This window comes from Siniperca chuatsi, linkage group LG20 (assembly GCF_020085105.1).
Source record: "Siniperca chuatsi isolate FFG_IHB_CAS linkage group LG20, ASM2008510v1, whole genome shotgun sequence".
Lineage (NCBI taxonomy): Eukaryota > Metazoa > Chordata > Actinopteri > Centrarchiformes > Sinipercidae > Siniperca > Siniperca chuatsi.
The window spans coordinates 2,267,693-2,293,047 of NC_058061.1; the positions used below are offsets into that span (position 1 = coordinate 2,267,693).

Below are 25,355 nucleotides of genomic sequence, written 5' to 3' on the forward strand. Positions count from 1 at the left end.
ACATGAATGACAGGTTGACTACAAACCTTTTACATGCACTTCCTGTCTGCAGGTGGTGGGAGATACTTTTGAGATTCTCAAGAGACAAATGTGCTTTGTATGATTTATTCTAAATTTATTCTAAATATCTTGTTAAGGTACATTCCTGACCCCCCCATGTGAGCTTCAAACATTTGATTTTATTTAACTCTGATCTATCTTTAGTAGTTTTATGTGTTTTGTAAAGAATTTGATATGAAATATTGTCATATAAAATCAATAAGCCCTCTGCACCAGTGTTGCTAGCGACTTTCTCACTATTTGGCGACTTTTTAAGACTAAGGCTCTCTATACTGACACTAAGTGTTCAGTGAGTGGAGGAGAAAAGCACGCAAATTAGCCATCTAGCGACATCTAGCGACTTTTCGAGCAGGCCTTTCCTCTGAAAGCAGTTGCCAACGCAGCTCTGAGCATCTAATGAGATTATCTGCAATGTACAGACGGCCGCGGCAACGTTAATCCTGTTCCAAACACAAATGACATAATGCACTAACTTTTAAAATAACTCATTTAGAGGACTGAACAGCTGGAAACAGTTTTTGAATTTAAAAAAAGAAATGATAAATGTTCACGTTTCTTATGTCTCTTGATGCAGAACAGTGCCACAGACTAACAGAGCTGGTCCTAATCTTGCAGGTTCACTTCAGTCATTTTCTTTATTTATCAGAAATTGAAAACGGCCTCTGAGGCCCCTGTAGTATTGGTATTATTTTAATGAGGAGTGTAGAATTCTGTTTAATTAGAACGAGGAGTACAGTTTTCTGTTTAATTAGAACAACATTAGTCTGATAACATTGTTAAGTTATTACTGTAGCAGTTAATACATTTTCAATCCGTTTATCCCCATTCTGCCATGTTGTTACATTATCCCCTAGTAATCTTATTATCATTTGCAACAATAGACTTAATTTCATATAATTTAAATCATATGATATAAACATCACAGATTATTACTTTTAATACCTCATATAAGCACGCACACACACACACACACACACACACACACACTGCCAGTCCCCTCATTTAGTAATGTATAGGCAGACTCTCCCTCTATTTGCAATAACACAATTAGAGTGCAGCTTGGTGGATGCTGGTGTATCTGTCAATGTCAATGCTCATCCGTCAGCTGGAGGAGCTAAGAGGAGCCTCCTGGGACCAAAGATCCACCTCCCTCCCCCCCTTCCTCTCTCTCTCTCGAAGAAGACGAAGAATGAGAAGAAGGTGGAGGAGGAGAAGAAGAGGAAGGAGGAGAAACAGAATGATTCAGTCCTGTAATTAACTGTGAAGAGCCATTTCACGCCCAGATCGAGGAGGCGGCGAATCAAAGTTCCATATGTGGCATGTGCAGCAGTGTGTGTGGTTTAGAGTGTGCTTTTTCTTCATTAAGCGTGTCTGACAGTATGTAAATGTCCGGTGACGAACGTGGTTGTGTGTGTGTGTGTGTGTGAGTGGAGGTGTTAGTTTTGAAGTGCTGATGTTTATAGAGAAACATTAGCCACAGTGTGACGACCATTTAGGCGTCACATCATGTACACACAGAAACAGACAGACACACACACACACACACACACACACACAGATAAACTTAACTGGCAGCCACAAACGCTTCTCACAGGCGGAAAATCCCATCCCGCTGTGACTTTTCCCCGCGTGACGCCGCTGAACACAGAGCCGAGGGCGAGCCAACACTAATCCTTTTCAATTAAAATACCTTCGCTGGAAACGCACATTAAAACATATTTCTGACTGATTTAGTAGTGGTGTGTAGGTTTTTCTTCCTGTGGCCAGTCAGAGAAGACAAAGATACAGTGTCCATCTTTGTCCACTTGAGACAAATGAGAGGAAAGACCTGTGTTTATGTCCAGTAGCAGGGGAGGAGGTAATGCGGCGTTCTCACTGTGCTAAAGTACCGTAGGTTGGAGGTCAGGGTGGATGGATGGCTCACAAAGCGTGTTGGTCCAAGATGTCAATGCAACAACTTCATAGCTCTGCCGTTGGTTGTGTTTGAAGGAATTCTGGGAAACATAGGACGTCTTTCACTAGCGCAGAGCTGGGTAACCAGATGCAGTGTGAACAGGGTTCACCACAAAACGTTTCATGACAGTCATGGATGAACGCAACAGAAGCTACAAGCTGTTTAAGCTGCACTGTTGCTGTTCTCATCTACAGTTTAATATATGTGGATAAAATTTATCATAAGGCGTCCAGTTATACTTTCTGGTTACTTGAAATTAATGGACACTTGCCAACCAATCAGAACCAAGAATTTTCAGTGCCTATGGTATACAGTAATTCATCTTAAAATCACTGCTGAAATGTGTTGTGTTGATAAAACAACAAATGATCAGAATTAAATATTACTTAGAAATGCAATGTACTAATCTCTGCACGACTTCTCCCACGTTTTTGGCCTTTAAATGCGACTTGGAAGGTAAAAATCGATCTTTGAACATTAAGTATCAGCATCCAGGGGTGAGGACTGAGCATGTTCTTATTTACATCATCCAGCATGCTGTGCTGTTACTGGTAGCCACAGATTCATCCAGGAGTCCCTGGATTTGATTGTGTATTTGTTTCAAGAAACAACCGTTTCAGCCTCTCCTGAGTAAAGAGTTCGTTTTGACTCACATCACCGTACAGAGATGTTCGGGACTCAATAATGAGGTTTCTGGACTGGTTTCAAATTATGAAACAAGTATCCATCCATCTGCTAACCCCAGTCGTTCCCCTCTGCCATCTTCTGTCCTTCCATCCTTCTTTTTTCAGGCCACTGCTCTTATCCTCTCATCTGTCAGTCAGTCTTCTCTCCACCCTGCAGCCATCTCTTTCACTCGCTCCTCAATCACGTTTCCTCCTCTGGCCACTCGTCCTTCTATCCTTTCCTCTCCTATCTATCTCTTCGGCATCAATCGGTCCTCTCCACGTGGACTGGTGCTGAGGCTTCATTATGCTCTTCCCCCTGCACTCATATTTATTTCATAGCTAGCAGGCTTGGGAAGCAGGCCCCCCGCTGGCAAATGAAAGGGTGAATTTCCACATGCATTATTCTCCCGTTGAGCCGCCGCAGGGCTCGTCACAGCCCGAGACGCCCCGCGGTGCCTAACAAGCTGCAAGCACACACATAGACAAATTTACAGAACAGTGCACAGGACTTTGCACATTATAGAGACACATGCAGTGATACAGAGATACATCACAACACGCAGAGGTACCGTCTGTGTCACACATGAACACAAGGTGAATAGAAAACTTCACCTAACCTCGGCGAGGGCGAGAGGCATGTCGGCCTGTCTCTTCAGGCTGGTTTCATGTTCATGATTCAGGATGTTTCAAACTGGCATGTAACACATCATTTGTTGTCTCAGAGTTCAAATTCACGTTTTCTCCTGATATGTGTCACCTAGTGAAAAAAACATGAACCCTTAGCATCCGACTGCATAGAAACTTGCATCCTTACTTCTCAGTGTCATAACTCAGTCAAATCAGAACATACAGTGGCCATAATCATACACCTGGAATCAGCCACGTACTCTTTCCAGTGACAGCAGTTTCTCTGATGTCCATCAGGTACAGAAATCCATTAGAAGAAGTCCACTTAGAAAAGGTAGACATTTGATGATGTGAAACTCCCAAGGGTTTAAAGAGTTAGAGGACCACACTGGTGCGATTTTTCCTTTTCATCATTACCCAAACTTCTTCATATGTTCAAGACTTGGTTGTGTAGATTATATTCTCTAGTAAATCCCAGGTTATTTTACTATTACCAGTCACTGCCAGTCACGATGAATATATATTGTATGATGGAAACTTGAACATTACATGCATGCTTCTGGTCGTTAAAATTACTGCACCGTTTTTCTACAATCATTCCAACAATGAGATGCAACCAACAACAAAACTTCATGAAAAGTGAAAGAGGTTTCGTATTAATTTAAAAACGTGAATGGATACAGTCCATAGTCATTTTAGTAAGAGACATTTTCACAGGGTGGATTCTTCAGGCCAAACTGCCACTGACTTTTAAATCAAGAAAAGAAGAAATAGCCCATTCCTCATCTTACAAATGGAACATTTTATTCATAATCGATGAAACAATTCTTGCTCACTTCAACACACTCAGAGGTTTTGCTGCAACAGGCTACGGTGGCTAATGCTAAGACTGACAAAGTTCTGCTAGAAATTGCTGATTTTACAATTCTACTTATTACCATATATTTAGCATTTCCCATTGTCCTGTAATGGCCACTTGTTACTACATTAGCCACTGTTTGGAAAAAGTTACAAAGGCTCAATTTAAGCTCCCATGCAGCTTTCGGGACAGCGAGAGATGAGCGTCACTAAACAGACATGGTACACCTTTACATTCAAGGTTTGTAAAAGACAGGTAAGTGTAAGGTGTCAGAATTGCACTGCTAGTCAGCTAACAATATGCTAGTTCAGCTTCCAGGTATTTCAGACGGTATCACTATTTTAACTGATACAGAGCTGCCGTTTGGCTTTGACCTGAGTGGGTCAGGGTCTGAACAAGGCAAGATAATCCCAAAAAGTCCTGAGCATCAATGAAATGTAAATTTCAGGCCAACACAGATTTTGAAAAGAAGCACCCGAAATGTAGAATATATCAAATTTGTTTAATGTTATTCTAATATGAAATGGCTCCATATTACAGCTTGAACTCATTTCTTGTCAGTTGATATTGTATCGTGTTAGCTTCAGCTTCACACACACACACACACACACACACACACACACACCCTCAGCACAACTGAATGTCTCACATCTTTTAATGGAACAAATAACAGGCCGGCATGCCGTTTTGTCGCAGGGATATCTGCATGTAAAATGTTCTAACATCCGTGTAAACCGCCCGGGTCTGCTGCTTGCTCTCCTCGATGATGGAACTTTTAAAGACCCTGTAAAAAGGCTCGACATCCCTAACGAGCCAGAACGAAAACCGAGAAGAAAGGCGAGGAGAGGAACAGGCCACGGGTGAGCAGCCCGAGTCCCTATTAACCTTGTAAATGATTCAGTCGGCCGCTGTTTATTTAACAGACGGAGGGATGATATGCAGAGTCGGGGAGCCGGATGGATTTACAGAGTGCCCTTCAAGACTGGCTCGACACTAGCTGTGGCTAACACAGTATTGACAGGCCTCCAGAGCCAGTTACCCATGTTAACACACACACACACACACACACAGGCATGTTTATGTGTATAGACACATATACTAACCACCGCACTCACATGTGATCACACACACACACATCGATACGGAGCCCTGGATCAATAGGTCTCCTCATCCGATCAGACTACCAAATCTATAGTCTGGGCACACACACTCTCTCACACACACACACACGTCATTATGTTTTTATCGGATTTGACTTTTTTTCTCTCACAGAAACACAGATCTATTTAAACCAGCTTGAAACCTGATTTTATTTTAAAATGCATCAGAATGATGCTAAAACAATCTTCACTAATATAACCTGGACATTGTTCACCTCAGTTCACACTAAACAGTCTCCTCTGGTGGTGAGGACAGCTCAGGATACGTTTTTAGCAACATATTGTGATGAGAAACACCGGGAGGAAATGATCAGATCAGCTGGAGTCCCTTCAAATTCATTTCATTTAAAAATAATAAATCATCATCAAACTTTCCAAAGTCCACACAGTTATTCAATTCTATTTACTCAAACATACAACAAATTAATTCCTGTTTCTGTTTGTTTATTTTTTAAGAATGAAGAATGAGCCCTTATGTAACTAACAAATCTGTGAGCTACTGTTCGGACTGACCACGGCCAGCTTAAATAATATTATTACATTTGTTAAAACGCACATATGATTATTTTTACACTGTTTTATCTAAGGGGAGCAGCTGTGTCATTGATTCAGGGGAAGCTGCCCTCATTGCAAGTGGTGTTTGTGCTCATGCAGGTGAGGTTAAAGGTCAGGGGTCAGAGGCAGTTGGTGCCACACACATTCACATATGTAAAACAGAGGGAGAGCAATCCATACTGTAGATCGATTAATAAACTGGAAGCAACCAGCTTGACCTTCGATGAAAAACCCGAGACAGTGCAATCAGTGCTTCACAGCCTGATATGATGTATTATATATTTGTGGTAGGACTGATCAATACCAATGAACTAATGTCAACGGACCCTAACCCCGATTGATTCTGATGCAACACTTCGAAACCACAAAAGCACGAATGCTATGAAAATAAGAAGTAGTTTTGGTATCGTGTTGTGGTTCAACACTCACTTTCATGTCGTTTGCTAAAGTCATGGACCTTTGCATGTTTACAGCCATTAACTACAAATTGTTCATATTTTTCTGTCCATCTTAGAGAGCAGTTTAATACTTAATTTCTGGCCTCCCAGTTCAGCCATTGGTGTATTTTATTTCACAGTGTGCTAAAAAATTGTACTTTTATGAAATTTAAACTTGCTTGAGAAAAATAGTCCATCACAGATAATTTATCATTTTTAGTTTTACTTCTTTTTTCTTCAGTTGTCAGACTGTAAAACTCTCCAAGGACATTCCAACATGAGAGATCCGGAGGCTGAAAGCACAGCACTGACGAGCAACTGTATATTGTGGAGAAGCCAAAACCAATCAAAACACAGACGGAGTGAAAAAGCAGTTCTTGCACAGAAAAGTTTGCTGCTCAGCAGCCGACACTGAAGTCTTAAACGTAACAGAGTTCTTGAATGCACCAACAGGCAGAAATCTCCAAACTATTCCTGCAAACAACTGTATTTTGACAAAAAAAGAAAGGTATGTTACTGTTGTCTGTGATGGATTACCTATCATGTGCAAGTTTAAAGTCTCTGGAAACTCTGAGGTACTGAAGAGAAATCTAACCCTTGGCTGCATGGAAGACAGGAAATTAATCTAAACTCTGAAAGTATCTTTAGGAAAGTCTGAAGTCTGGCAGTACTGCGAAGTACATGTGGTAGTGAAAGGTGTAAACATGCTAAATCATTGGTATGATCCTTTATAATCAAAAATCCGGCAGACCTAAATTCAGAACAATGAGATAAAACATGAAATTGGTCCAAATTTGACGCCAATGAAGCTTCATGTTTTAATCCTGATCTTGTCAAGTCTCACAATCCTGACAGAATCCTTCTTTTTAAACCTCATCAGCTTTTCCTCTGGATGGGAAGTGTTACAGCACAGACCCGAGGCATATCTCCAAAGATAGCAGAAAGGATTTACAAGCCGTGGGAAACCTATCTCATGTTTTAAAATCCATTTTAACATGCTCTGCCACCCAAAAAAGAACGGTAAAAAATCTTGACATGACCAACATTACTAAATATCAGCCCAAAAATACAAATACAGACTTAACTGCACAATAACAGCTTTCCAAAATCTCCACAAAGACAGAGAGAGATTTCATTTGTGTGTCAGCTTGTGTGCGATTGGCTGTGTGAAGCTCTCAGTGTAGCTCTGCTAGCTGGCTTGAGCTCATTTTAATCTACTCATCCTCTCCATGAAAGGACGTGTCAGTCAGAGTACACGACCAAAATCAGAAAAAGAGAGAGACGGCGAGAGAAGACTAAAATGAGATGACAGCAAGATTGAAGTTGAGAGGGAAATTTTGTAAAAAAAAAAAAAAGAAAGAAATGACGGAAGAAGAGTGAGTGATGTTGAAGATGGTACGTGAGAGGCATGTAGTGTGTGAGAGAGAGTGTGTGTGTGTGTGTGTGTGTGTGAGACGGTCAGATCTATTCACATGTTGCCAGTGAGAACTGAGGAGTTTTTGGAAGAAAAACCCGGCAACCAAAGAACAAAAACAAGAATGTACTCTGAAATTTTTATAAACAAGTCTACATTTACATTTGACTTTCATTAATGATTCTGTATTCAGAGAGGATCTCAGAGAGGAGGTCCGACCCTGGATGTGCTACAGAAAGGGATCAACCACTCAGCCAAAGTCTAGCCCCAGTGTTTCCCCAAACATTATATGATAAATAAATATAGAGATATTAAGAAAGAACTTGACATTTAAGGGGGAAACTGGCTACATCTCAGCCTCATACATCGAAACAATACGGGTAAACACCACCTTCTGACCTGGGGGGTTCTTTCTCTTTTTAGCCAGCTAGCTAATGTCAATCTGCTTGTCATAGAAACAAAACCCACGCACAGCGTTTCTCTCTATCACCGCACAAGCGCTTCTCTACCAGAAAAAAAACTATTGACACAGAAATCGATCTCTCATTTTATGAATCGATATTGGATAATTCAAATAAAGATCGATTTGAATCAGAAAATCATTTTTTTAAAACCCAGCCCTAACAGCGACACTGAGTCAGTACTTCATAGTTGTGTCCATTAACCATCACATACGTACTTAAGAGCAACATGTGAAAGTACAGCACAGTCAACAAAACAAAGCACTAAAGAAATGAGCTCTTGTTCCGTCATTACGGACTCTATTGTTCCCAAACAGGCTTCCCAAAGGTCCTAAAGCTGGGGCCGTTTGCTTCCACGACACTTAATCAAAATCAGCCATTGAACACAAATCTACGAGAACAGAACAACAGTTTAACACAAGACCAAGAATGACAAGAAATCACTGCTTAACAGGAGGAGTGTTAGGTTTGCTTATCTTCAGTGCCCGGACCACAGGAGGAGGAGGAAGCAGGGCAGGTGGACCAGCCGGCACAGCAGGGCAGCACCGAAAAGGAAAGACATTTAATCAGAATTAGAGTAAGAATGGAGCCCGTTTAGAATTTGAATAAGATGCTCAATGCTGTAAACCAGACGGGAGAGAATCACCAACCAACAGCCAAACACAACTAAATCCTTTAATCTACTCCACAGCTAACCAATCAGCTGCTGGAGCCACGCTAACGGGCTGTTAGAGCAGGGAGAGCAGCTGGTATGTTACCCAGGTGAAGCAGTTAGTTTGGCAGGTAATCAGCCATGACTGATTATGGTTGGCTGTTCAGGGAACTGGGAGTTATGGTGCCTGTTGCCAAAAATGTTGGTTTCCTGCCCTGACTGCAAATGATTCAGACTTTGCATGTACACACACACACATACACACGACGCACAAATACACAGGAGGTCATTTCCGTGTCCCCACTGTGTCAGTGTGGTGTCATTTCCATCCCAATGACACCGGCCATCTGGGACACGGACTGGACCACGGACCACACACAAACTGATTAGGACTGCTAGCAACACAAATACACAACACAGGAGGGTTCATAAATCCTTCACTGTTTTACAACAAAAATCGGCCTGACGACGAAAACACTACAGAAAACTATTTTCTTCCATTTGTTTGTTTCCTGAGCGATCCATACTCACTCCAGAGCAAACATGCAGCAGCAAAGGTCAACGGCACTGCTGCCAATACTGTCCTTCTCAGATTAAAATATCACCAAATGTCTGCTCAAATACCTCAATATTGACACGTAGAAGGGAAACATGCCAATAATATAGGCATCACTTGCGGTGCTTTCAGAAGATAATTTGACATCCACTGATCTCAGACACGTGTGGCCTTTAAGACCAGGAACAGATGTATTAAACAAGCTGATTATCCTGAAATTCCATAGCTCAAACCCCAGACCCCAAAGCAAGTCTTAAATCACAGTTTTACGTGATATTGAGGATTCACCCTGCTCTCCTCCAGGTTTGTTTTTTCATCCATTCATTTTTTTCATTAAGTCAAAAGAAGCAGCCCAGTTCAGAAAACCTTCCAGTTAATATCCAGTGTTGCTTTACAAGACAAACAACCAGAAAGGCAAACATGCATATCACTTTCTTTGCTTTGTGAAACACCTAGCAGTTTCTCAGGAGTTGGTGGAGACCAAACCAGAGCTAAAAGGAGAGTGAACATTGGACTTACATTCATCAGGTGGCCACAAACACCACTCCAATGGGATGATGTTGGTGCCCTGTGTCTGCTGGATGTAAAAGTAGGTAATTTTTCATCAATGCATGACCATAACCATTTTATAAGCTCTTAATATGTCACTGTTTTTTTAGCTGCTCCACTGCCCCTAAGTGGCCAAAATGAAATAGTGTATGTTTGATGTTAGTGTTGCCTAGTATCAGTAACACAGTGCACAGTAACACCAGTTACATATGTACGGTATGGTATACTGTATATTAACTAACCAGATGCTTTTTTTTTTAAATGGAATAATGCAGAGTAGGTGAAAATGATCTTTTTCAGCCCTGAGTAGCGTCTGCAGTCTTCCTCTCAGGCTGCATTAGGCCCCAAGAAGTTCCAGCAAGAGGGAAAGGCAGCCTGTATGCAGTCTGAGAGATAAAGCCCAGGGCAACATAACTCAGAAAGCCCTCGCTGCTCGATAATCTTATTTCTGTGAGCTCATGGTAATAACTGAAGGCGGCTCGGAGTATCAACATTTTTATGGTCTCAGATCTTCTGTCATCAGGACTATGGTGGCTGGACAGTAAGAGGACAACGTTGAGAGAGACTTTAGTAAGAAAATCTAATTGAAACTATAAAAGTGTGTGTGTGTGACTGTTTTCTCAGCGATGTACTGAGAATACCAGGATGATATGTTAATGTTCACTGAATAGCTAAGCTAAGTAGACTACCAGAGCAGTCCCCCAAAATAATGTGTATTCATTTTCAAGTGTGAGAGGGATTGGTTAGCAGCAGTAATACGTTTATTATCTGCTGGATGGCTGTAACGAGCGTTCAGAGCAGCTTGAGAGGGTTTGTTAACAGTGGATAGAGGAGGGAAATGAGTTAACACATTACTGCCCACAGCCCACAATCTTCGGGGGGGCATGACCAAAGAGAGAGAGAGAAGTGTTTCATTGCCTTGAAGCAAAGTCAATCCTGATCAAAATGCTGATTGTAGTACTCTCTCTCTCTCTCTCTCCCATACACCAACGCCTACCTCTTGTCCAGAGGCAGGTAGATATGAGAAGTGTCAGCGTTAGTCCATCACTAGCTTCTATTAGTCTCAGAGCTGTCAATCATCTCCATCTCCACCAAACACCCACATGCCCCCTCATATGAACAAAATCCATCCAACCCTGACACACACAAACACACACACACACACACAGCCACCAATGTCAAACATTTGCCGTTCACACACCCTGTGTATTGACGGCAAATATTGTCTGTGTACACAAACACGCAAAGACACACACACTACCATTGTCAGTGAATTGAGATCCGTACACACCTGTCTCTAGCTCGCTTTCAATCATATCACCCCCTACAGCTGACACGCAATCAGTGGGGGTGTCCGGGGGTCATAGGTCACGCAGGCGAGAATGTGGCTCTCCATTGTCACGGACAGAGGCCGAGAGAAGAGGAGGAGGAGGAGGAAGACAAATGTTTGGAGAGCAGGACTGAGAGTCCAGGCTGTTTACAGACTTTATTTTCCTTTGACCCTGTGGTGGTCATATTGGAGGTCACCTGCTTGCAGGGTAAAATACAGCTGCAAACGATCAATAGCTGTACCAACAGTGTGGAAATTTCAGTGTGCAATGTCTAGTAGAGGGGTTTGTGTGCCGTGTCGTCCCCAAAGAGGATTATCACCCAACTTTGCAGCCCTGCAGAGCTTTTTAGCTTCTTTTAGCTCGTAGTTTTGGTTTTACGGCACATTTATGAGTCTGAGCGCTCTCATTAGCATAGTTTGCAGCAGCAGGCAGCTGTTTTCAGCAAACAAGCTCTGATAAACCCACTGCACAGTACCTGAAACAGCATTTAGCAGCTAAAGAGCCAGATATTTCCCTCAGGAGTTGGTGGAGACCAAACACAGAGCTAAAAGGAGAGTGAATACTGGTCTTGTAATGATCAGGTGGATACAGACACCACTCCAATGGGATGGTAATGTTGCTCTGTGTCTGATGGAAGTGTAAATAGGCAAATGGTTGATAACATGTACTCCATATAAGTGTTATAACGTTGATAATGTCATTTTAGCTTGTTGTGGAGTTCTTCTGCCCCCTAGTGGCATAATGTCTATTCATGCAGCTTTAAAACAATCTCATGATAAAACATCCCTTCTGCTTGGATAGAAGACTGAGAAGAATGAATGACGGAACTGATCTAAAGTCACTCCACAACAAGTTTTCCAGCTAGCTTTGTAAGAACTCATGTGACATCAGTCAGCCCAAACACCAACAAGACTGTAAGAAGCGGAGACAGATTGTAGGTATAGCTATAGCTTTGGGGTGAGGCATTCAAGAGCATTCTGTGGATTAAAAACAGGGCAAAAATAAAATAAGAGAGAATTAAGAAGCTACTGCTGTGAAGTCGGTGTGAATCATGGTGGTGTGTGCGTGTGTTCGTTGTCAGAGGGAGCCGGCAAATTAAAAATCACAAACGGTGGACTGAACTGAATTGTGTGTGTATGACACTGGTGTCATGGCCACCTTCGGGACAGAGGAGGATCTGAAAAAAAGATGTGTGCGACATGCATTTCTACACTATGTGGGTGTCACAAAAGGCTTGTTTTTGATTGTGTACTGGTATCTCAGTGTGTATATTTAGTGTATATGCGCTCATGTAAGGTGCCACCTTGAGTTTCCATACTACATCCATGTAATTTAATTTCTAGTGCGTGAGTGACTCAGGGTTGTCTGTGCCTTTGGTCCGGACTGATTGTTGTCTGTTTGTTAGCTGTATGTCACTAAAAGCATGTGACCAGATTTCAATTAAATTGGTAGGCAAGGAGGAACAACAAGGATGCTTTTAGTGCGCATCTGCACTAAAAAACACCACGATACGATCATTTATAAGCACTTAAAGGTCAGGTAGAAAAAGCTTTTTTGTGTTTTTGTCTTGATTCAAAGACAATGTACAATGTAATATTAAAGGTAATGCTCTTCCACCTAAAGAGAGTTTCTGTCAATTGAAATTGTTATTGCAAAAGATTTTTCCACCTCGATTAATTTCATCTTAACCGGTCTACACCCAATTTGGAAAATATATTCGATATGAGCTTAAAAACCAAATGTGGTACTACAGCAAGACAATACATGTATAAAGCCCCTTCTCAGAGGTCATTACTCAATTTACTCAATTTGACACATCCTGGCAATCAGCAAGATGTCAGAAAAGGTTTTGATCAACATAAAGATAAAACATTTAAGATTTTCTAATTTGAGAAAATAACATTTTTGAGATCCTTGCAGGTATTCATTCTACTTATATACCTGTCTGTCTCTGTGTGTGTGTGTGTGTGTGTGTGTGTGTGTGTGTGTATCTATGACTTTGGCACAGCATTTCCCTACCTAAACATTTGCAACCATACTGCCAGAACACACACCTACTCTATATCCACTTCCCTAACACACACAAAAACCAAACACACTCATAAATGTAATGAGCAGAGTTGCCACGGATGCATTAATACTCCAAACAAACTCCAAAATAAATGAATTACCCCATAAAACCTGTAAGTTCATGTAAAACATAGAAAAGCAACCGGAGATGGAACTCTGTGTCCAGAGAGCAGCTTAGCAGGCTAGCTGCAGCATTAACAAGGCTAACCTCATGCATAATTGAGGAGCAGTGATCTTGACCCAGTTACACAGTGGGTGAGATGATCACTGGGAGTGCTTCTTATTAAATATCAGATATCAGCCAATCAGAGTGCTTCACCCTCTGACTTCAGTGTGACTGATGACACAGCCTGCTGGCTGAAGGACGGATCGATGCTGTCCACGTGAGGCACTAATGAGCCCGTTTCATCTGATTTCACACAAATACTGGTGGCGTGATCATGATCGAGCCTGCGTCCGTAAAGAACTTTAGTTCCACAAAACCATGTAGATCATGCTTCAGGGACTTCAAGTACCTGAGTACAGCTATGAAGTCTGGCAGATAAAATGATTTTATTGAATTATCGACATTCTGGATGTCTTACTGACTTATGGATGGGTGTGTACATATTTAGTTTTCTTATCGTCAACAAATCCCATGAAAAGATCAAACCATCATGAACGTATCTGCTAACAGGTGTGTGTGTGTGAGTGAATCACAGCTGATGGATCTTCTTCCTCCATTGTTGTCCAGAAACTATTAAAACACATCAGTGAGCCGCTCTGCTGCACTGGGTGACATGTTCCTTCATCACCATGAACACACACACTGTAGTTTATTCTGCCTCAGTCCCACACACACCGTCCTGCTGCCCCAAACACTCACTACAGCACCACATGTGGATTCATCCGCCGCTGGAAATAGTCCCCAACAGATGCACTGTTTCCTCCTGTTAGTCTGATAAAAACTACAGCGAGCAGCTGCTTTGGGGCACAGTGTGTTATAAACCATTTACTAAATATTTGTATACTGCTTATAAATGCTAAATAGGCAGACTAAAAGTAAAGTGTTGCCTTGTTAGAGAAGATAAGATAATTGTAGAGAAGAGAGCAAATAATTCAACCAAAGTTTAAAAATGAAATCACCTGTTTGGTCAGCCTTTGGCCTTAATCAGGGGTTAGTTCTCAAAAATAGAAATGTGCTCTGTTGTGAAAATCCCTCTGTCAAATAATGTCACAGTGGCTCAGTTAAGAGGCCTGCACACTGGGAGCTGAGCACTATACAAAGATAGACTCTGTATCAGAAGCAGGCCAGCTGGTATGAAGACGGTTTTTAGACATTACAACTTTATTTCTTTTCATTTCTTCCCCTTCATCCATCTTTGTAGCTGCTCCCCCTCGTCTTCCAGTTTTTCAACATCTTTCTTCCCATTATATTTTCTGCCCTCAGTCTCTTGCTCTCCTTTACCCCTCTCTCTCGTTGCTTTTTTCTCCTCCTATCTGTGGAAAGAGCGTCACTGCCTGCAGCCACCGTACTGTGCATGACTGCAATATAAACTGCTGTTTTACTACAGTGATGTCAATTTCATTGTGTTGTGTAATGTATCCATGTTTATGTAGGTGTGTGTGTGCTTATTCCCACACAGAGACGGTGTAATGGGGTCATTGTTGTGGCTGACGGTCCATCAGACAGATTGAGGATCAGTTATTCTGGCCCACTCGGCTGTGTGATTGGCTGTTTAACCAACCAATCAAACACCAGGCTGTCAGTGCCAAAAACACTGGACTTGACAGACCTCTTCCTGCGTGTGTGTGTGTGTCTGACCAGACAATGTGAATGTACATGACGTATATACACTTTGAGAGTGTGTTAGGAGTCCATCAGACTGTGTGTGTGTGTGTGTGTGTGTGCGTGTGTGTGCGTGTGTGTGTGTGTGTGTGTGACCCCCTGTCCTTCCTTGTCACCTGGGTGACTTGGAGGTGAGTCCATTATTGTCTACACTGGCACACTTCATATTCCTAATATATGTGAATAGTTTTCCCTTTTGAGGTCCTGCAGTGACATTGTCATCTAACGCCTCCCGCTGTTCTGAAGGTCAGAGGCAGTGGACTGGGTCCATAAATCCAGGCCAGTTTCCTCCCACCACCTGCCTCACCCGAGCATATACAATGCTAAGATAAGGAAATAAAACCCCTGCTCAGTTGTTGGCATGCCTACTTCTATTTAGTTAGAGTTACAAACTTAATGAGTGACCTGTGTTTCAGTGATCATTGCAAGAGACCTCCCTCCCAAGACAAATGAGAACATCATTTCAGCAAATCTCCCAAAACATCTGTTTTCGTTCACGTGACAAAGCCTTCTGTTGGCCATACTAATTATGACTCCTGTCCATTGGGTGCAAAGGGGGGAGTCAGCTGACTATTAATATTGTTACTGAGCCACAAAGGGGTCGGGGTGGATGGTGGGACAGAAAAACATGTGACTAACACGGGAGACCGCTGTTTTCTACCGACAGTCACCATTGGTTTCTTTTACACAACCACAACCCTTTAAATTGCTAATATCCACAAATCCTGGTGATATGTATTGAACAAATTCCATGAAATTTTACTCTGAGTTTGGCACATCCTCTATTTATATATATTTTCCCACAATGTGTACCTGGCCTGCCTTTCTCATCTGAAGCTACAGTACCTCAGCAGTCAGCAGTAATGCATTAGCATGCTAGTGGGACAGAGAATAGCATGTTTTCTGCCCTCGAGTACGATGACTGTCCTGACTGCAGGACCTCAATTTACCAATTTATCAATGATATATATATGTGTGTGTGTGTGTTTGGATAAGCAAGGTCTACAGCTGGGTTTGTTTACACATTTATTTAGGGGTGTGTGTGTTTAAGGCCACAGCTGTCTACAGTATGTGTATATTGTATTTGGCTATGTGTGGAGATATGCAATGCAATATTTTGTGTGTGTGTGAGAGTGTCTGTGTGCTGATAAGGATCTGTGCTTGTGTTTAAATTGGCATAATGTGTGTTTGTGGGTATGTTAGCACAACATGTGCACTTACACAACTGTGTGTGTGTGTGTGTGTGTGTGTGTGTGAAGGTCATTATCTCAGTGTCCTGCAGGTTAACAGATGACAGCTTCTCCTGCAGTATTGATCGTTTCCAATAAGCTGATGACTGATCAGCTGATCGAGACTAGAGCTGCTGAGCTCTGCCCGGTCAGGTGGAGTGTGTTTACTGTGCAGAAATAATCAAGTGAAATAATTAAAGTTAATCAAATGATATCTGATGTATAAAGCACTAAATAGATAAATAAATGACCTTGTACCTTGATATAAAGGAAACATCATGTTTAGCATTAGCCACTAACTTTGGTTCAGCTGAATAGCGGCCTCTGTGGCCACAAGTGATAACTGCAAAGCAACTGCACGCTGAACATCCCTGCAACGCGTCCCTGAGTCTCGAGTTGTTTGCTTTGATGACGTGACCGGATCCGTTCACAGCAGACATTTTGTCAAAGCAGAAGAAGATTGGAGGATTTTATTGCATTTAAATTACACTTTTTATTTGTACGAGAAGAAAATTTGCACTTTCATCCAAGTGTGTTTCACGTTCCCTTGCTGCGGAAAACTGCCCGAACAAGAATCATTTTATTTGTGTTATTTTTTTCTCATCAAAACAAAGTACAAAGTGCTTCAAAAAGAGAAATAAAATACTACAGTGAATAAAAAATGTAAAATACATAAAACCAATAAGATAAACAGACAGCTCAGGTAAGATCAGGATCTGCTTTCAGATAAAAATGCGTTTTGAGACGAGACTTAAACGAAGACTCTGACTCAGACAGCCTCATTTCTTCGGGCAGGTTGTTCCAGGTCCTCGGGGCCCTGATGGCAAAAGCTGCCCCCCTTAGTTTCCATCCTGGACTCAGGAACAGACAGGAGACCCCTGCCCGAAGATCTCAAACTACGTGAAGGTTCATAAGGGATTACAAGGTCTAAAATACAGTCTGGAGCCATGAAGAGCCTTAAAAGTAATCAACAAGATCTTAAAATCAATCCTGAAACCAACAGGGAGCCGATGTAAAGAGGCTGAACCAGGTGTGATGTGGTCGCAGCTCTCGGTCCTGGTTTACAGCCGAGCAGCTGAGTCCTGTACAGTCTGCAGTCGTTTCACAGTTTTTTGATTAAGACGAGTGAAAAGACAAGTACTCTTCCAAAGAAGATTGGACCACAAAATGAGCATAACGCCAGTATAATTAACATCTTTTTATGTTTCAGAGTCATAATGAAACCTGCTTTCTAAGATAATAAGGAAAATGAGATTTGAAGAGTGAGCCGTAGACGAGACGAGGCTGATAAGGTAAATATCATCGGCAGCATCGCCTCCCCTGAAAAGACATTTGGACAGAGAGTAATGGATGTGGAGGCGTGCTTGTTTCATTACATGTTGTCAGCACAAACAGCAACAACAGCTCTCCTGACAGCTGTAGAGGAGAGAAACTGACACTGAGGTTAGCCTGTTTCATTACTCCTCCTGATAGAGCTGTTTGACTAAACATGTAGCTGCTGCATGGAAACCTTGTCAATTCATATGCAAAGTTCATGTCACGAGATGATGAGAAGGAAAAAAAAATGAATTTCATTGAAACATTTACTGTCATACTAAGCACTTCTACACACTCAGTCCAATGAGATAATTCCACCTTTTTCCCCAGTGCAGTTTCTCCTTTTTTCAGAAATGTTCTAGAAATTAGCATCAAATGTCAAAAAACACTTAAAACTATTGATTATATTCTTAATTAATCCCTAGATTTTTGTTCAATTAATTTGTTTAAAACAATTCAATTATCTAGTCAATGATATAGTGAAAAATGCCCATCACAATTTCCTGGAGCCCAAGACGTGATGTTGACGTGTAGTGATATCTGACATTTTTAACCATAAAAGATTTTTTTGGGCCGCTTGGAGGCAGCAGAAACACGCTGTGAACACAACACTGACATATCTTCACCTTTTAAGTTGATATTTTGAACTTGTTAGTAATCAGCTGCATATTTCCACGTCCAGCAGCTACAGAGTCACATGACGCTTCATCAGGAGGCGTGTCTGTGTCTCCTGATGGACGTCAGTCCGGTCTTCTCTCTTTTAGCTCTGCTTTTGGTCTCCAGCAGCTGCTGAGGGAAACATCTGGCTCTTTAGCTGCTAGATGCTCCACTATGTTCAGCAGCTGCTCTGAACGTGCTGTCTGCTGTTTGCTGCTGAGCAGCTCGTGTTCAGCTGCTTTTTACAGCTTTTTCTCTGAAAGCAGCTGCCTGTTGTGGCCGAAGATGACACTATGAGAGCGCTGAGGGGGAACCGGAACAGTAAAGTTGCAGCCGGACAGATAAACAATGAGCTGAAACTTGCTATAAAGCTCGGTAAAGCCAAGGGGAGCTGCAGATTCAGCTGATGATTCACTGTAGGCTTATCACTACCAGAGACACCTTTCACATTGTCACTTCATACACTGTTATTATAAAAATATTTATTATAGCCGCTTTAATCTTCTTCCAACACAGTACTACTTTTAAACCTGCAACTCTGGGTATCCTCAAGCAGGTATCGTCTAAGGTTATAGTCTCCTTAGTACGAAATTACCTCTTTGCCTTTAAGTGGAGAGTGTTTCTGAGCTGATCTGCCACGGAGCAATACTTCCTTGTAGATGTAACGCTAGGTTAGTTGCCAAGACAAAACACCATCAATAAATCTACACACAACTGCCAGAATGAAGATAGCCACTTGATTTGTCTACCTCGAACCGCTGAAGCCTCATATCAGCTTCACATAGATTGTAGATTTTCTCCTCAATCTCTTACAGTAGAGTTGCACAGGGGCCTGATCCCATCACAGCATGGAGACGTATCCAAACCTCTCATTTAATTAAAGTTATATATCTATAAAGTTGAAAGTTGTTAATTAAACCAGGAGAATAAAGCAAACGTCCAATCCCTTTTCTACAGCTATAGTGTATTGCTGTTCATCAGTATTTTTGAAAGAAGGAGTTTCATCCTAGGCTGTAATTGTTTGGATTGTGTATGTGTAACCGATGTATTCATGTAATAGTTTTATATTTCACTAATAATCCATTTCTGTTTACATTTTGTAATTATTTTCCTGTACATATTTGTTTCTGTGTATATTTCTTTTGGGGAGATTTTATTTTGTTAATTACATTTTTGTTGTTGTGTGACCTTTGACATTTTAGCGAGGTTACTTCCTGTAGGTTGGCGCTATTCTTCTCACCTCAGTAAATATATAACTACGTCTAACTAACTAACTTACCCTAACCTACATAAAGTATCTAACCAGACATGTTTTGGGGCGTCTCCAGACTTTTTCATTGCCATTGTCATTTGGGCCTTGAAATCATATTGATGAAAGATCAAAGTCACTTTGTACTTTTTCAGACCTACATGCTCACTGCAGCTGCCATTTTATTTCTTGTACTTTGGTTTCACTATTGTATCACTGTGATCTCTTATCGCAGTCGTACTCAGTCATAGCTTGAACAATATCAACTTGGAGTGAGTATATGTAAAATGTGAGGAGAATATTTTTACTCTGATGAGACCTTTTCAACCCAACAGACTGATGCATCACTTTGGTAGAATTAACAGCGACACACACTCTCGATTTCACACACAATATTGCTGTCATTCACACACACACAAACACTCAGTATGTGTGTGTGATCGAGCTTGTTAGCAGACATGTTGTCTTGTCCATCAAGCATCTCCAGCCTCCAACTCCCTCTGACCTTTAGTTTAATTAACAGCCTCTCTCTCTCTCTCCACGGAGCCCAACTCAAATTACACTGCAGCCCGACCAACACAAGTGTGTGTGTGTGTGTGTGTGTAAAGTAACAGCAACAACAGTCTATTTACTCTGTGAGATTGTGTTCACATGCGGTTGTGTCTGTTTGATTAATGCAACTCATGTTTATTTACATTTTTATTCATAGACATGTGTGTGTGCAGATTTATTTAGAAGGGAATATACTAATTGTACTGATCATGTTAACCTGACTGTCCTCCATAGGTTTTTGCTGTGTTGCCATAGTAACCGAGCTGTATTGACTGACATGCAACTCATAAATAAATTGAAGAGTTCAGCGATTCTCAACAGGTGACAAAACAACAAGTGGTCAAATGAAGTGCATATATTTAAAAAAGAAAAGAAAAGAAAGGTAAATGTGTTAAAAACATTTGCGTATGTGTTTATAAAACTAAGGTGCATGCACTTGTCATCAGTTGAGTAAGGGGTACTCTTTGAGAAAAGTATAGCTTACACTTTTAGAAGTGAAGTGCTGCAAAGTAACTACATCAGGAAGCATCTTCTGTGTTGGCAAAACCAGCACATTTCACAGATATGTTGATGACATGCTGCTGTAGTTCCCAGCCATTCTCTCTTGTGACCCCGTCAAATGAAGCTATGTCTACTAGGTTGTGGCCTGTATGTATGGACAGAAGTTTTTAACAGGTTAGTGAGAGATTTTTCCTCATCGGATTGTTTCATTTGCTTCATTTTTCAATAAAAAAAAAAAAAATAATTGGAGAAAAGCTGGAAAAATAAACAACCTCCCTGTAATCGTCTTGTGACCTTCTAGATTTGAGGTTAGGAAACACGTGCATGCTGTGTTCTCATGGACACATGTTGCAGTAGAGGTTTACGACAATAATTTAAGGCCATCTTGTTTTCTTTCAGTCCTCCAGCCCATTCCACAGTGCACCGGGGTCACAGCCTCAAATGACACACGATGATGCTTGATGACAGTGACCTGCTCTACAAAGTTGTGGCATAGGCAGCCTACCACAGTTTATACATGAAAAACGTATTTAACTTTTAATACAGTATTTACTTTGGACAAGTTCCGGTTTGCCACCAATAGTCTTGACCTTTTTGAAAATGCTGCCTCTTTATAGATTGTTCATGCTAGAAAAATAATAACATTGATTGTTTTTTCGAAAAAGTTAATATGACCTATGTTTGTTTTCCTGAAAAGTGACATCTTGTGGCTGTGAGAGTAATTATTTTTTTCTGTAAATAGCAAAGACAGAAGTAGTGCAAAGTCATTATACCATCCCAACATGTCTTAGCGAGGAAGTCATGGTGATTAGTCAGACCGACTTTGACAGAAGAGGTCGTGGGTCATGTGCTGTCTCCTACCAACAGTCAACGCTGTTTGTTGTTGTTTTTTTTTTAAACCATGACCAAAATCTTTCCCTAAACTTAACCAAAAAGGGTTTTTTTGCCTAAACCTAGCCAAATCTGAACCATGGAGGAAGTAGAAACGACTCATGAGTTGTTCTTGGACATTTGGGGCATTTTTGGGAGATACTGACAAGCAATCTATTTTGTCATTTAGGTATGAGGACTTATTTCCTCAACTGTCAGCTGTTTAGCAGGTGAGTACCCACTGCAGTTCTGTGTTTGTGTTCTGTCAGGCAACAACAGGGGAGACGGCAACATTTTGTTTAAACTGTCGGCACATTTCACTGTTGGACAGCTAGGGATTCACAGCAAACCAGTTGAGAAACCTTTGATTTAAAGTTTGGAATAATTCTCCTTAAAAACAGGGGCATAACTCCATCACAAACAACTGAAGAAATAAACCTGGACCCAGACTCAAGGGTTGGAAAATAATTGGAAATTAGACTTGGAAGAGGGCTCTAGATGCTCAAGGTAGCTGGTAGAGATTTTCCTCCATGTGTAACCAAAGTTTCCCATCAAAGTTCTTTGTTTCCAAAACTGAGACAACTTTAGACACAGGAACAATGGTAGACATGCCAACAGGTCCACCATGAATGCTTTCTGAAGCGGAAACAGAGTCGTGAGCAGCGGCTGTGAGTCACAGACATGCAGCCGCTTAAAACATCGTCTGGCCGCTGTAATTAGCTCGCAGACGGTAAATGGAAATCCCATTTAGTAATCTTCAGGAAATGAGCCGAGCTGAATCATTTCCAAACAATAACACCGCACTGTACAATAAGAGTTTCTCTGTATCAGCTAAACAATATATTTTCTCAACCAAACTAGATTGTATCACACACACACACAAACATACACACAACTCATTTCCTGCATCGAAACAATCATCATCCATCCGCAACAGTTATCGGGAGAAACCAAAAGTCACTCAGGTGAAATTGGAATAAAATGTTTTTGTCCGTAATTAGAGTGCTGCAGACATCGATTAGAGAGAGGGGAGAGGAGGAAACAAAAGAGGAGAGGAAATGCTCATATGTTCTAAAAATACTCCTCATGAATGAGAAGAAACCCCTGAAAGCTTCATTTTCACCCTTTTCTCACCAGGTCTAACTGATCTGAGATCAGTCCTGATTCCGATCACTTAATAGATTTAGATGACCCACTTAAACCCCAGATTTGGATCATCACTAAAATGTAATAATCTGTTTCAGAGTGAAATAAATTGAACACCATCTCTAGAAGTCAGACAGGGTGCCCTGACAACGTCTGGGTTCATCGACCCTGAAAACCCACATGCAGATATTTGTGGCAGAAATGCACCACCAACCACGAGTCAGAGTGTCAACTGTTACTGACTCCCATAGAAACATTTACTGAACAGTTTTCTGCTGTTGTTAATAGTTAATTGATCATGTGCCAACAGGTAGACTCGACATTTTCCCCTGAATTACATAACACTTCAGCTGTTTCTCCTGATTAAATCAATGAAAACTTCCCTGCCATCAGAAAAGTTTCTGTCATGAGTTGGGAACTGGTCTAATTCCTGTTTCCTGGTCGCATCTTATCCTCTGAATACTTCCAGCTGAGAAAACTCCCTGCTCTCTCTTCCTGATCTTCTGATCTGACACCTGAGTGTAGAGGTGGGAGTCTACGTGCGGGAGGAAGGGTTTTGTCACTGTAACATAATGACAGTGATCTGTCACGGCTGGACAGCTGTCACTCAAATCCTCAATTACACACACACACACACACACACTCACTCACTCTCTCTCACACACACACACAGGTCAAGTTAATTAAATCTGGAGTAAAGTTGGTGAAGCAGACAATGAGGAGGCTGCACACGCACACACACACACACACACAATAACAGCTTCACATCCGAGGAGCAAAATCAGGAACAAAAAAAAATTTAATTTATGTCAAATTTAAAGGGTCAATGAAGGAAAATGGTATTTTTTAGTAATAGCATTTTAGTAATGGGGGTTTTTTGTGGCTCAAGGAGGGCAGCGTCCTATTGGCCAGCCACCACTGGCAGCAATAAAAGCAATAGTCCATACACATTTTCTTCATTTTAGTCAATAAAGAAAAAATATTTATTAATCTATATGATAAAATATGCAGAATTAAAAGGAAGAAATGATAGTAATGAAAAAGAAAGTCCAAAAAAATGTGCTTCACTTGGGATTTTATATTTCTGATAAGGAACAGCTCCGGCAGTGCTTCAAGGAAGGAGAATGAAACTTAAATGTGCTCACATTACCCAACCTGCCAGCTTGAGAAAAGTGCAGAAATAAAATAAAACCAATAAATCCCTCTCTGTATTTATCAGTGAATACATCTTAAATGGAACATGATTCAGGCAGGAAAGAGCTCTCCCGCTGTGCTTTCACACTTTAACTGGGTGCTATTAATCATTTGTTCAGAGGTGTCACAGTTTTCCAAAAACCTGCCAGAACCGGCGGCTCAGAGATATTACTGAACTTTTGGAAAAAGTATCCAGGAAAGTTGATTTGTAACTTTTGTTTTTTTCTTCCTGTGTGTGTTTTACTGTCAGGCCTTTGGTCTGTTGCTGCACGGCAGCTTTAGTGCTTCGTTAAAATCCACACTGGAGTTTAAAAATGGTTTCTGCACAAATGATGAGGACAACCAAGGATGGGAATCTAACTTTATACACACAGAGATGGGAAGACATAACAGGCTGATGATTCTCCCAGGTGTCATTCTCCAAATACACAGTTTTTTACACACACACACACACATCAATATATTGAAGCTGAAAATGGTTTAATTTCTTCAACCATTTGAACCCCTGGCTGTTTTTGCTCAATGTATTTGTTTACAGGCTTATGGCATTTTCACTTCACGTCTTTGCCTGGGATTCAACATATTGTTATGTCAGAGTAAGTTATGCTACTGCACTCAAAAAAGCCATCATCTGATATGTGCGTGGTACTATTCATGTACAATAAACTTTCAGAAATCAGAATCAGAAATACTTTATTGATCCCCGAAGGGAAACTCTTTGTTACAGCAGCTCGCCTTTACGTCAGTGCACACAGAAGAAAGTACTAGCAAAAAATATATATTACAATACACTATAAAAACAGGTCAGAAAATAAATTAAGTACCAAGTGGGTATAAGTATAAAATAAAATAAGTGTGAAGTACCAAGTGGGTTTACCGGTATAATAATGCAATGTAATAATATAAGTAGTATTGCAACAGCAGTAATGGAGGTATGAATAATAAATAGGAAAAAGCTAAATATTGCACATGAGTATTACACGGATATTGCACAATTATTCAAGTATTGCAGAGATGTTAATGATCAATGTCCAGTTTAGTGACTTCGGGTCACACAGACTGACACTTAGAGGGAGGAGTTAAAGAGTCTGATGGCCACAGGCAGGAATGACTTCCTGTGGCGCTCTGTGGTGCATTGTGGGGGGATGAGTCTTCCGCTGAAGGTGCTCCTTTGTTTGACCAGCACGTCATGGAGCGGGTGGGAGACGCTGTTCAAGATGGCGTGTAATTTACCCAGCATCCTCCTCTCTGACACCACCGCCAGAGAGTCCAGCTCCACCCCCACAATGTCACCGGCCTTCCGGATCAGTTTGTTGAGTCTGTTAGCGTCCGCTACCCTCAGCCTGCTGCCCCAGCATGCAACAGCATACAGGACAGCACTGGCCACCACAGACTCATAAAACATCCTCAGCATTGTCCGGCAGATGTTGAAGGACCTCAGCCTCCTCAGGAAATAGAG

The 25,355-nt window shown here is 41.3% G+C and overlaps 1 protein-coding gene across 5 annotated transcripts in view; it reads right to left on the minus strand.

The window, feature by feature from the left end:
• The window catches only part of grid1b (glutamate receptor, ionotropic, delta 1b), a 527,867-nt gene that overhangs the window by 294,039 nt on the left and 208,473 nt on the right, over window positions 1-25,355 (minus strand). Inside the window, exon 1 of one of the 5 annotated variants that reach the window (XM_044179814.1) lies at window positions 8,954-9,054. The exons of 3 other annotated variants lie outside the window; for them this stretch is intronic. The gene's annotated coding sequence lies outside the window, so the exon portion shown is untranslated. Of the gene's footprint in view, window positions 1-8,671; window positions 8,836-8,953; window positions 9,055-25,355 lie in introns of those variants that run through there. One more of the 5 variants, XM_044179813.1, reaches the window with a different exon arrangement.